The sequence below is a fragment of the Monodon monoceros genome, unplaced genomic scaffold, assembly GCF_005190385.1.
Source record: "Monodon monoceros isolate NGI ecotype Baffin Bay Population unplaced genomic scaffold, NGI_Narwhal_1 Super_Scaffold_15, whole genome shotgun sequence".
In the NCBI taxonomy this organism is placed as follows: domain Eukaryota; kingdom Metazoa; phylum Chordata; class Mammalia; order Artiodactyla; family Monodontidae; genus Monodon; species Monodon monoceros.
The window spans coordinates 36,987,416-37,001,435 of NW_021703771.1; positions in this window are offsets into that span (position 1 = coordinate 36,987,416).

Sequence of the window (14,020 nt, forward strand, 5' to 3'; positions counted from 1 at the left end):
CAAACAAGTCTATGCCAATAAAATGGACAACCTGGAAGAAATGGACAAATTCTTGTAAAGCTACAGTTTTCCAAGACTGAACCAGGAAGAATTAGAAAATATAAACAGACATATCACAAGTAATGAAATTGAAACCGTGATTAAAAATATTCCAACGAACAGGGCTTCCCTGGTGGCACAGTGGTTAAGAATCCGCCTGCCAATGCAGGGGACACAGGTTCAAGCCCTGGTCCAGGAAGATCCCACATGCTGCGCGGCAACTAAGCCCGTGCACCACAACTACTGAGCCTGAACTCTGGAGCCCGCGAGCCACAACTACTGAAACCGGCATGCCTAGAGCCCAGGCTCTGCAACAAGAGAAGCCACTGCAGTGAGAAGCCCGTGCACCACAATGAAGCGTAGCCCCCACTCTCTGCAACTAGAGAAAGCCTGCATGCATCAACAAAGACCCAATGCAGCAAAAAAAAAAAAATATATATATATATATATATATATATATATATATATTCCAACAAACAAAAGTCCAGGACCAGATGGCTTCACAGGCAAATTCTATCAAACATTTAGAGAAGAGATAACACCCATCCTTCTCAAACTCTTCCAAAAAACCCCAGATGGAGAAACACTCCCAAATTCATTCTACAAAGCCACCATCACCCTGATACCAAAACCAGAAAAAGATATCACAAAAAAAGAAAATTATAGACCAATATCACTGATGAACAGAAATGCAAAAATCCTGAACAAAATACTAGCAAACAGAATCCAACAGCACTTTAAAAGGCTCATACACCATGATCAAGTGGGATTTATCCCAGGGATGCAAGAATTCTTCAATATATGCAAATCGATCAATGTGATACACCACATTAACAAATTAAGGAATAAAAGCCATATGATCATCTCAATAGATGAAGAAAAACCTTTTGACAAAATTCAACACCCATTTATGATAAAAACTCTCCAGAAAATAGGCACAGAGGGAACTTACCTCAACATAATAAAGGCCATATATGACAAACCCACAGCAAGCATCATACTCAATTGTGAAAAACTGAAAGCATTTCCAGTAAGATCAGGAACAAGACAAGGATGTCCACTCTCGCCACTCTTATTCAACATCGTTTTGGAAGTCCTAGTCACAGCAATCAGAGAAGAAAAAGAAATAAAAGGAATACAAATTGGAAAATAAGTAGTAAAACGGTCACTGTTTGCAGATGACATGATACTACACACAGAAAATCCTAAAGACTCTACCAGAAAACTACTAGAGGTAATCAATGAATTTGGTAAGGTTGCAGGATACAAAATTAATGCGCAGAAATCTCTGGCATCGCTATACACTAATGATGAAACATCTGAAAAAGAAATTAAGGAAACACTCCCATTTACCATTGCAACAAAAAGAATAAAATACCTAGGAATAAATCTACCTAAGGCGACAAAAGACCTGTATGCAGAAAACTATAAGACACTGATGAAAGAAATTAAAGATGATACAAACAGATGGAGAGATATACCATGTTCTTGGATTGGAAGAATCAACATTGTGAAAATGACTATACTACCCAAAGCAATCTACAGAGTCAGTGCAATCCCTATCAAGCTACCAATGGCATTCTTCACAGAATTAGAACAAAAAATTTTACAATTCGTATGGAAACATAAAACACCCCAAAGAGCCAAAGCAATCTTGAGAAAGAAAAACGGAGTTGGAGGAATCAGGCTCCCCAACTTCAAACTATACCACAAAGCTACAGTAATCAAGACAGTATGGTACTGGCACAAAAACAGAAATATAGATCAATGGTACAGGATAGAATGCCCAGAGATAAACCCACACACATATGGGCACCTAATTTACAACAAAGGGGGCAAGAACATACAATGGAGAAAAGACAGCCTCTTCAATAAGTACTGCTGGTTAAACTGGACAGCTATATGTAAAAGAATGAAATTAGAATACTCCCTAACACCATACACAAAAATAAACTTGAAATGGATTAAAGACTTAAATGTAAGACCAGACACTATAAAACTCTTAGAGGAAAACATAGGAAAAACACTCTTTGACATAAATAACAGAAAGTTGTTTTTTGACCCACCTCCTAGAGTAACAGAAATAAAAACAAAAATAAACAGATGGGACCTAATGAAACTTAAAAGCTTTTGCACAGCAAAGGAAACCATAAACAAGACAAAAAGACAACCCTCAGAATGGGAGAAAATATTTGCAAATGAAACAACAGACAAAGGATTAATCTCCAAAATATACAAACAGCTCATGGAGCTCAATATCAAAAAAAAACAATCCAGTTAAAAAATGGACGGAAGACCTAAACAGACATTTCACCAAGGAAGACATACAGATGGCCAAGAGGCACATGAAAAGATGCTCAATATCACTAATTACTAGAGAAATGCAAATCAAAGCTACAGTGAGGTATCACCTCACACCAGTCAGAATGGCCATTATCAAAAAATCTAGAAAGAATAAATGCTGGAGAGGGTGTGGAGAAAAGGGAACCCTCCTGCACTGTTGGTGGGAATGGAAATTGATACAACCACTATGGAAAACAGTATGGAGGTTCCCTAAAAATTCTAAAAATAAAACTACCATATGACCTAGCAATCCCACTACTGGGCACATACCCTGAGAAAACCAAAATTCAAAAAGAGACATGTACCACAATGTTCATTGCAGCACTATTTACAATAGCCAGGACATGGAAGCAACTTAAATGTCCATCGACAGATGAATGGATAAAGAAGATGTGGCACATATATACAATGGAATATTACTCAGCCATAAAAAGAAACGAAATTGAGTTATTTGTAGTGAGGTGGATGGACCTAGAGTCTGTCACACAGAGTGAAGTTAAGTCAGAAAGAGAAAAACAAATACCATATGCTAACACAGATATGGAATCTAAAAAAAAAAGGTTACGAAGAACCTAGGGGCAGGACAGGAATAAAGACGCAGACGTAGATAATGGACTTGAGGACACGGGGAGGGGGAAGGGTAAGCTGGGACGAAGTGAGAGAGTGGCATGGACATATATACACTACCAGATGTAAAATAGATAGCTAGTGGGAAGCAGCCACATAGCACAGGGAGATCAGCTCGGTGCTTTGTGACCACCTAGAGGGGTGGGATAGGGAGGGTGGGAGGGAAACGCAAGAGGGAGGAGATCTGGGGATATATGTATATGTATAGCTGACTCACTTTGTTATATAGCAGAAACTAATACACCACTGTAAAGCAATTATACTCCAAAAAAGATGTTAAAATAATAAAATAAAATAAACAGAAGTTATATTCATTGGAAGTAAAGAGATAAAATGATCACTTTTAGATTATACTAATTGCATACTTAGAAAATTCAAGAGAATCAAATGAAAAAATATTCTAAATAATGTAAAAATTGAATAAAGTGGCTGAACACAAAATTAATGTTCAGAAATAACCTTTCTATATACAAATAAGAATCTGTTAGAACAACTTTGTCCAACACAGCAGCCACTAGCCACATGTAACTATTTAAATTTTAATAACAAAGAAAATTTTAAATTCGGTTGATTAGTAACATTAGTCATAGCCCAAGTCCTCAATAGTCACTTGAAATTTGGAGGGAAAGAGCCAATTTGGAATTATTTTCCATAGGCCCTATGAAAAAATAAACAAGCAATAAAGGCCAGAAAAATTCTGAAGAATAGTAATAACGGGAACAGTCCTATAAGATATTAAAACACATTACAAGGCTATAATAATTAAAGTGTTTGAATAGACTGCTCTATAATAAATAAAACAATAGGAATTCTAGAAACTTACTCCAACACCTATAAAAATTTTGCATGTGATAAAGGAGGCATTTCAAATCAGTGGTAAAGAGGAATTATTCAATAAATCATGTTAGGACTAGACTTCTAGAAAAAAAACTGTATCCCTACTTCACTTCTTACTCCAAAATAAATTCCAAATGTAGCAAAGATATAAACATAAAAGAAAGCCCTATTACGGGTTTGCTTATAGTAGCAAAGGATTGGAAACAACCTGAAGGCCCTTTAATGATTAAATAATCATGGTATATACATTCAATTTAATACTATTTAGTTAATGGGAAAGAATATTTGTATTATGTTCAGATAATATAAGTGGGCCACATAAGTGGCCCATTATCATTCCTTGTTAACAAAGAGGCAACCAATCCCTTCTAAATATATCAGATTTGTTTAATTCTTTTTGTCTTCATCTGCACTAAGGTTGCCAAGTGTCCAGCACTGAATTGTGGTTTAGCTTTCTGTCCAGCAAAAGGAAAATTTTAAAACTAGATACAAGATGCCTTTATCATTAAAAAATTACTGGAAAATTTTTTTAGAAATAACAGTATCCTGGTGGGTAGACAAAGCAGTGTTTTTAATAAGGGGAAAAGAGGAATACCTGAATAAATGACACCATTTGTGGAGTCTCTGTCGTAACAGATACTTCTGTTTTAATTTTTTGAACAAAATTTGAGATCTAAACTATTGGCTTCCTACCATGTAAAGGGAGGTTTTTAAATTTACAGTCTTCCACCTCATACACACACACAAAACACATGTTTCTTCTCTCAATTACAGCATAATTTTTGGTTAGATAAAAATTTAGCATTTATATTATTACAAGTAAGCTGCAGTGGATGCTGTGATGAGCCACCCAGCTCCCTCCTTAGTACAGAATATAACCCCCAGCTGCTGGAGGCACTGCTGGCAGACGCCTCTCCACCGGCAGCCTTGGAATTAGCTTCTGAGAGTCGGCTCACGGATGTCAAGACCCCTTCCCAGACATGGTGAGTGGCTATCATTCAACGACTGCTCAGCATGGAGGTAAAAGGCCCTCACTGCAACTTGGGACAATCCTCAAGGGCCAGCCCAGCTTTAGAGCTCCCTATGGGTTCAGCTAAGGCCTTTATCAAGGCCAAATTTTTCATCTGCCCAATCCTGCTTCCTTGCTTTTCTTCCTTCCCACAGGTATTGATCTCAAGAGCTCTCCCTAATAAACCTCCTGCCTGCCAATCTCTGTCTCCGAGGCTCCTTTCAAGGAACGCAACCTGTGACAGTGGGTACCAGAAATGGTCTGAGAAAGCAGTTGCTAGGATGGGATTTTGGAGCTGGATCTGCCGTCTGGTTGGCAGAGCCCCAGTGTTGGTGGAAGGGGAAGCAGACAGCACAAGGCAACAGTGCAATTGTTAAACATTCACTGGTGGTAGCAAAAGCACTAGCTGATGCATTGTATCAGGCACCTGAACAATAGGGGGAGAATGATAATATTGGTAAAAGGACAGTGAAAGTGGCTATTGCTAAACTCAATTCATGCTTTGGAAAAAGATAACAGACTAAGAGTGATTAATTGACTTTATCAAGTGTGCAAATGTGAAAGCCAGAAGGCCTCCTTGGTAGCATGTAAAAAATCTTTTTTCTCCTGCAGCAAAGATGTAGAGAAAGCTGAGGACCAGGCTCAGGACTTAATCATAAGGGTAGCAGAGCTCCAAAAAAGTTAATCTGTCAGACAAGGCAGGCTTGCTCTGCCAAGGTCAGGGCCCTGGTTAAACACACAATAGGAGCCTGAGGATAGGATGGAGACCTCTGGATTGAGGCACCTGCAGAACTGCTCCATCCCCCACCTATTACGGGCTAGCGCTCCCCTCTTCTAGAAGACAATTTGAAGGCCACACCCCTATGAAACAGCACGACCCCCTCAGATCTGCCCCAACCTCCCAGCCTGGCCACCAGACCAATCACTAGATTTAAGTCACAACACAACTCAGCCGAGGAGTGCGGGACTCAGCAAACAGGTCCTGGTAGGGCCGGGAGAGAATCCATGGGACAAGATTCAAAGGGTCTTGGATCAAAGCAGGCAAACTTTACTTTGGATTCAACACCCTGGCAGGAACCCCAGGAGACGGTGCAAGCATGCTGTCAGGATGACCCCAGGAAGTAAGGAAAAAGCAATGATCCACATTAAGTGAGGTTTAAATGCCAGCATTGCCCTGTCAGATGGTGGAAGAAGGGGTAAAAGGCTCAGAGAAGTGGGCGTGTCAGAGTGGATGTACTCTATAAGGCCTAGATGACTGTGCTGGGGGGCGGCACCAGAGTATACACGACTTACCAAAGCAGTAAGCGATGTGCTGGCGAGAGGGGTGCCAATGTCTCTAAGACTTCAGTGGTAGCTCTCCTCCACAGACCAGGGATGAAGTGCTGTCTTTACAGAACTCGGCTCACTGACAGCAGTGAGAGGGATAGGACAACTCCCACCTTTGCCCCAACCCCGTCCTCAGAGAGGCCAGTGGTGGTACTTAGCCGTCAGAAGCCAGGTGGATGCAATTATTGTAATGAGCGGTAGGGTTGAAGTGGCAGCCAAGTGGCCTGACCTACATAGAGTTATGGAGATGGTAAATAAGCATAGTGTTCCCAGAAGCAAACGCACGAGTAGCCAAAGAAGGTACTACTTAACCTGTACAAACAAAAGAAATCAAGGATGGAGGATGAAGGCAGTCATCCCAATGAAAAGTCAGGATGCCTTTTGCCCATTTTACAGAACGGAGCCAGCTTTGGGGCCCGGAACCCATCAATTAAAAGAGGCCAGGGCTTCCCTGGTGGCGCAGTGGTTGAGAGTCCGCCTGCCGATGCAGGGGACACGGGTTCCTGCCCCGGTCCGGGAAGATCCCACATGCCGCGGGGCGGCTGGGCCCGTGAGCCATGGCTGCTGAGCCTGCGTGTCTGGAGCCTGTGCTCCACAACGGGAGAGGCCACAGCAGTGAGAGGCCCGCGTACTGCAAAAAAAAAAAAAAAAAGAAGAGGCCATGTGCCCAGGAAGGCACAACAAGTGTTCATAGTAATGATTTCCTAGTCCTTCTCCAATGGGATCCATGGCCATTTACTTGGGTAACTCTACACTGGGGGAAGTGTAAGACCGAAATACTATAAGGACAGTTGGACACAGGGTCCAGGTTGACATTAATGCCCAGAGCCCTGAAACAGCAGTATGGAACCCTGTTAGAGTGGGGGCCAGTGTCATGGATGTGTGTGTGACCTGTGAGGTTCTAAGTGTGGTTTAGTTCTTGGGTTAATGCTCCGATATTGCCCTTTTGAAATTCTTAATAGCTTTCGAACAAGGGACCCTGCATGTTCAGCTTGTGCTGGGCCCTGCAAAGTATGTAGTTGGCCCTAGTGGGAATATATGAGTGGCCTGGAAATGAATGGAGCTCTAGCCCAGGTGTGGCTTGCTGTGCATCTGTTGGGTCTGCAGACCCATCTGTAATACTTTCCTGGTCTCTGACTGTATACTTGGGGTAGACATTCCCAGTAACTGACAGCAAGCACCATTCTGCCTCCTTGGCCTGTGGGATAAGAGCTATCACAGTGAAGACGGCCAAGTGGAGAGCGCTGAAACCGCCAATCTCTTACACTTACACACACACACACACACACACACAGCCAAGACAGTAAATAAAAAACAATATTGCATCACAGAGGATCTGGCAGAAATTAATGCCACTCTTTAAAACTTAAAGAATGCAGGGGTGGTGTGTGGACCCCATAATACCTCCATTTAAATTGACCAATCTTTCCTCTGCAAAAAACAATAAAACAAAACCAGAATTTGAAGGGTAACAGTGGACTATTTAAATGTAAACAAGAACTAGCCCTGATTACAGAGGCTGTATCAGATGTGGTATATTTCCTAGACCCCATTTAAATTCCACCAACTGTCCAAACCACCCCTCTTTTTCTTTTAAGGTCTAGAATCTCATATGGAATCATATTTATGTGTCAGTTTAAGACAGTTCCACAGTCTTTCCCTGTCTCTCAAGTCATCAACCGTCTTAAGAGGCTTCCCTGGTGGCGCAGTGGTTAAGAATCTGCCTGCCAATGCAGGGGACAAGGGTTCGAGCCCTGGACCAGAAAAGAAGCTTCACTTATAATGTTTTTGAAATCGTCAACTGCTCCCTATAATATTTCTGTTTTCTCCAAGTCCCTTCTTTCTTCTTGTTTCTTCTCTTTCATACTGGAGGCTTTCTTAAAATACCTGGCCTCCCTCGGCTGTCTGTTTCATGAGAATGGGGCACTGAAAACCTATGTTTAGAAGCTATGGGGAAGGAGAGGAGGGAGAGATTATTGACTGATAGATTCTGCTGTAGGGCTTAGGGTGATCTGGACAGGCTTGGTCAGTTTCTCATAATAATCCTCCAGTCACATGCCTGGATAATGCAGTTGTGGATGTCTATGTTCTCAGAGCTGAGTTGAGCAAGAGGCTAGAATCCCACTGGCTTTATTAGATTCTTACATAATACCCACATTCAGTATGAAACCTTTACTTCACCTTCTCAGAATCAGCCTCTCTAAAGAATGAATTGCTGGCAGCCAGAGGATAGGGTTTTCTGCCTGGTGCCTCTTGCTCCTAGCCTTTGGGGAATTCTCTGGCGAGAATAAACCTGCTTCTGGACTCTCCCTTAGAGATACTTTTGGTTTTTTTCTGATTCCCTAAATCAATGGTTATGAACCAGGGACAGCTTTGCACTCAGGAGACATTTGACAATACTGGAGATATTTTTGGTTGTCACAGTTGGGAAGGAGATGCTACCAGCATCTAGTGGGTTGAAGCTAGGGATGCCGCCAAACATCCTACAAGGCCCAGAACAGCTTTTTACAATAAACAATTAGCTGGCCCCAAATGTCAACAGTACCCTGTTGAGAAACTCTTACCTAATTCATTCAGCGTAAATATTTCTTCTAGCTTCTAGTTTTTGGATGCCACCTCATTTTTTCTTCCACTCTCAGGTTTTGTACCTTTATGCCTTTTAAAAATCCTTTACTGACATTTAAGAGTTGTTCCTAGTAAACATAATTGTTTAACTAGCACATTTGACCTAAACTCATATGGTGGAATTTGAATTTGGATTTGTTGAAAATATTTCAATTCCTGTCTCAAATGCTGGCTTAGATGAATGGTTAGTGTCAGGAAGAATGTGTGAACCAAAGAGTGAAACAGGATGCATGTGGAATCAGTAAGAAATGGACTTTGGGTCTTATGGAACATTCCATACAGTTGTTCTGAAGGTAAGCTGTCCTTTTTTTTTTTAATAAATTTATTTATTTATTTTTGGCTGTGTTGGGTCTTCGTTGCTACATGTGGGCTTTCTCTATTTGCAGCGAGCGGGGGATACTCTTCATTGTGGTGTGTGGGCTTCTCATTGCGGTAACTTCTCTTTGTTGCGGAGCACAGGCTCTAGGTGCACGGGCTTCAGTAGTTGTGGCTTGTAGGCTCTAGAGCACAGGCTCAGTAGTTGTGGCTCACAGGCTCTAGAGGACAGGCTCAGTAGTTGTGGCGCACAGGCTTGGTTACTCTGCAGCATGTGGGATCTTCCCAGACCAGGGCTCGAACCCATGTCTCCTGCATTGGCAGGCAGATTCTTAACCACTGCGCCACCAGGGAAGTCCCAAGCTGCCATTTTTTTTAAAAATAAGAAATGAATAAATGAAAGCTACAGAGAGCAAAAACTACATTATCACTTGAAATGTATAAAATACTTTTTAATCTTCACAGGGGCTGACCAGAATGTTTTTGTTTTTGTTTTTTGTTTTTTTTCCAGTACGCGGGCCTCTCACTGCTGTGGCCTCTCCTGTTGCGGAGCACAGGCTCTGGATGCGCAGGCTCAGCGGCCATGGCTCACAGGCCCAGCTGCTCCTGTGGCATGTGGGATCTTCCCGGACCGGGGCACGAACCCATGTCCCCTGCATTGGCAGGCGGACTCTCAACCACTGCGCCACCAGGGAAGCCCAAGAGTTAAGTCTTTGGTTGAAAATCATACACATACTCCTCCAACATTTCTGGTTGTGTCTTTTTCCATGAAAAACCTCCATGGTTCTCAAAAACACAAGAGAAATAGCTCAATAAGTAAATCTTGATTAAATTTGTATATTCATTACTAAATAATTGCTTCAATTGTGTAATTCCATTTACTATAATTTGAAGAGAAAGGTATTTGTGTGGCCTAGAAAGAACATGTAAGACTCAGTCATCATAGTTTTTTTTATAGATAAAATGATTCTGAAGCTAAATTATTTTAGCAATTCTTGACATAAAGGCAAAAACATACACATTTTTCTCTGATGCCCTTTTCCATTCTTATAAGAAAAAAATAAACAACTGCATTTCAAAGAAAGTATATTAGTTGCCTAAGATTTGATCGGTTTTTAAACTATCAGGGGATTTCTTCCTTTTGAGAAATGAGAAAGCCTAGCTATGACCTGGAAGTGAAATATAGAGCTCTCATAACCACAGCAAGACCAAAAATCAATCTCCCAGATCTATGCCAAAGTCAACCCTTCCAGTCCCTCCCACCTGAGACACAGATAGTTCATTGAATTCTACTCCATGGCATTGAGGAATGAAGCCTGTCAGGCGGTTTCTGCATGTCAGTAAGGGCAGCCTTTCTGCTGGAGGTCAGCCTGGGCGGGAACTCCTAGGCATCAGGGTCAAGGCCGCAAGTTGTGACACAGCAAGTTGGTAGCATCGCGTGACAGCTCGCTCTAGACTCTCCTTCGTGCGTGGCTTCAGTTTCTAACGCCACACAAAGCACTTCAAGACAAAAGGCTAGAAATGCTACCCCTCCTGAGACTTGCAGAGAAACTGTAGCTATAAGCCAATTCCCTGCCCTACACTCAGTGAAAATACTGTCACGCAACCTCCCACAGGGTTTCCACAGAGGTAAACCTACAGAACTTCTGAAAATATTATTAATAATCCAGTAATTGTTTCCTGCACCTCCTCCACTCCCATCAAATGACTCTGAAGTCTAATTTCTTTTGCTCTGACAAACAGAGCAAGGGAAGAATCCATGATCTCAAGGGAGATAAAGGCAAAGCAGAGATAAGGCCAGGGACCCTGGAATGGTGTCCATATTCACACATCCCCTCTTGGATGTCCCCTGTACCATCCTCCCCCCCCACCCCGGTTTACAACCCATTTCTGTTTCAGTAATCCTAGGAATCGTCAGAAAGGGGGTGGGGCGGGGTGGGGGGGAAGGGTGTTGTTTTTCATCCAACACAAAGTATTCAGCTGGGACTTCCCTGGTGGCACAGTGGTTAAGAATCCATCTGCCAATGCAGGGGACACGGGTTCGAGCCCTAGTCCGGGAAGATCCCACATGCCACGGAGCAACTAAGCCCGTGCGCCACAACTACTGAGCCTGCGCTCTAGAGCCAGCGAGCCGCAACTACTGAGCCCGTGAGCCACAACTACTGAGCCCATGTGCCACAACTACTGAAGCCCGTGTGCCTAGAGCCCACGCTTGGCAACAAGAGAAGCCACCGCAATGAGAAGCCCACACACCGCAACAAAGAGTAGACCCTGAGAAAGCCCATGCACAGCAATGAAGACCCAATGCAGCCATAAACAAACAAACAAACAAAGTATTCAGCAAGCCTCCCCAGAGAGGCAAAACTTTTTCTCTACCCTCTTACAGCCTCTGGCTGGGCCTGAGGATTAAGTTGATAGAAGACAGATTAACAGGAGGAAAGCACGCAAATTCTACTTAGTATTTTTACATGCACATAGGAGCCTTCCCAGAAAAATGAAGACCCAAAATGCAGTTAGGCCTGAGTGCTTAGATACTAGGTTGAACAAAAAGTAGTGACTGTGGAAAAGTAACTAAAATGTCTGTGGAGGCTAAAGGAAGATGAAGGTTATCCTAACAAGGCCTGTTTGTACAGATCTCTCTTAGCCTCAACTTTCCATCTCTGCGTTTCTTTCCTCCTGGTACGGGGAGGGCATCGTTCACATGGGAGTTTTATCTCCTGCTTTTAGGAAGAAAGGTGAGGTCAGCACACCTTTCTTGCATGTGCTGTTTTTCAAGTGCCTTTATCTCAAGATCATCCTTATGACAAAGTGGTATGTTTGGGGGTGGCCATGCGGCTTATAGGATCTTAGTTCCCTGACCAGGGATTGAACCTAGGCCCCAGCAGTGAAAGTGCCAAGTCCTAACCACTGGACCACCAGGGAATTCCAAACAAGGTGTTATAGACTGAATTGTGTCCCCCTCAAAATTCATACGTTAAAAAAAAAAATTTATAGGTTGAAGTCTTAACCCCTAGTACCTTAGAATGTGACTGTATTTGGAGATAGGACCATTTAATTAAGGTTAAATGAGGTCATATGGGTGGGCCCTAATCCAACATAACCCATGTCCTTATAAAAAGAGATACTGGGGCACAAGTACAGAGGATCCACCATGTGAGGACACAGCAAGAGGGCAACCATCTGCAAGCCAAGGAGAGACACCACAGAAGGAGCCAACCCTGCAGAAACCTTGACCTCAGATTTCTGGCCTCCAGAACTGTGAGAAAATGCATTTCTGTTGTTTGAGCCACCCGGTCGTGATATTTTGTTATGGCGGCCTGAGCAGGTTAATATACAAGGTAAAAGAGTATCACATAAAATGTTTTCCTGAGGAACTATGTAGACTTTCCCCTTGATAAATTCCAGCAGTCTTAAAGCACAAGAAGATATATCTAAAGGAGTTCTGTAGCTAGTGAATGATTAAACGTAGAACCTGACTATTTACAATCAGCGCTGTCTTCCGAAAGGTTACATCTTACAGGCTCTCGTCCGATGTGTGTGTTCTCCCTCCTGGCTCTGTGATGACACTTTGCTGCATCATTTGGCAGTTCCCTAATTGGTTTTCTATTTTCCAAGGGCCAGTTTTCTGATGAAAGCTCTTTACAGCCTCACCACTTTGGACAGCGGAGGGGGTGGGAGGGAGACTGCCTGTTGACAGAAGCTGTTTCTAAGAAACTCATCTCTTGTTTTCTCTTGATACAGTCTGTGATGGGAGAAGAGACTGAAGGGACAAACTTAGGAAACAAAGTACCAAATCTCAAGCAGGGATGCGATTCCCTGCAGGGTGCTAGCCGTGAGCCATTCAGCCACTACGGCTTGCGCTCCAATCCTGAGCCAGGCACTGAGGACATACACAGCCAAGAATGAGTTAACGTTCTAGTTAAGTGTGATGTCTTTTTTTTTATGATGCTTTTAATTTTTTTTAATATTTATTATTCATTTTGGCTGTGCCGGGTCTTAGTTGCAGCACATGGGATCTTCGCTGCGGCATGCAGGATCTTTTGGTTGCGGCATGCATGTGGGATCTAGCTCCCCAACGCAGGGATAGAACCTGGGCTCCCTGCATTGGGAGCTCGGACTCTTACCCACTGGACCACCAGTGAAGTCCCAAGTGTAATGTCTTAATTAATGAACCCTGAGACTAGTGCTCCTCTAAAATGAAGTTGTGTGCATTAAAAAAAAAAAAAAAAAAAAAGAACTCCCATTCTGAAGGCACCACAGAGACGTTTGGAGCTCAGAATGAAGAAAGTGGGGGAGAGGGTCTCACTTCCAGAGAGCTAAGTGGCAGAATCAGAATGAAGAGGCAGAGACATGGCAGATGGGGGGTCGGGGCTAAGGAAGAGGCAGCCTCGGTGAATGGAATAGGCCTTGACCTTCTCCCACCTGTAACCTCAGGGCACCTCCCACCCCCCAGCACAAATGCTGACACCTTCTCTGTGGTGGGAACCTGTTCGCAGGGCTCCGCCAGCCCTCTAGGCAAGAGGCGGACGTTTAGAAGGAAGGTGGGACCTTGCCACTTTTGGAGCAGGAGAGCAAGCCTCAGTCAGCTAAGCAACCAGACTGAGAACCGTCACAGTCTCCCTCAACCAACCTGAGACTCTCCCTCTATCAATCGCACCCCACCCCAGCCATGGGGTCAGAAAGCAGATCCCCAAACAACACCCAGGATCAACCAAACCAAAAGCTGGTTCGTTGGGAAAATTTCCAGATCTACCCACATGGAAAATAAGCAGCCCACAGAAAATTATGGGTTTTACTGCTTCAGGAAATAGAGGAAAAAATTGAGAGGAAAAAATGCTAACAGTGTGGGCTTCCCCGGTGGCGCAGTGGTTGAGGGTCCACCTGCCGATGCAGGGGACC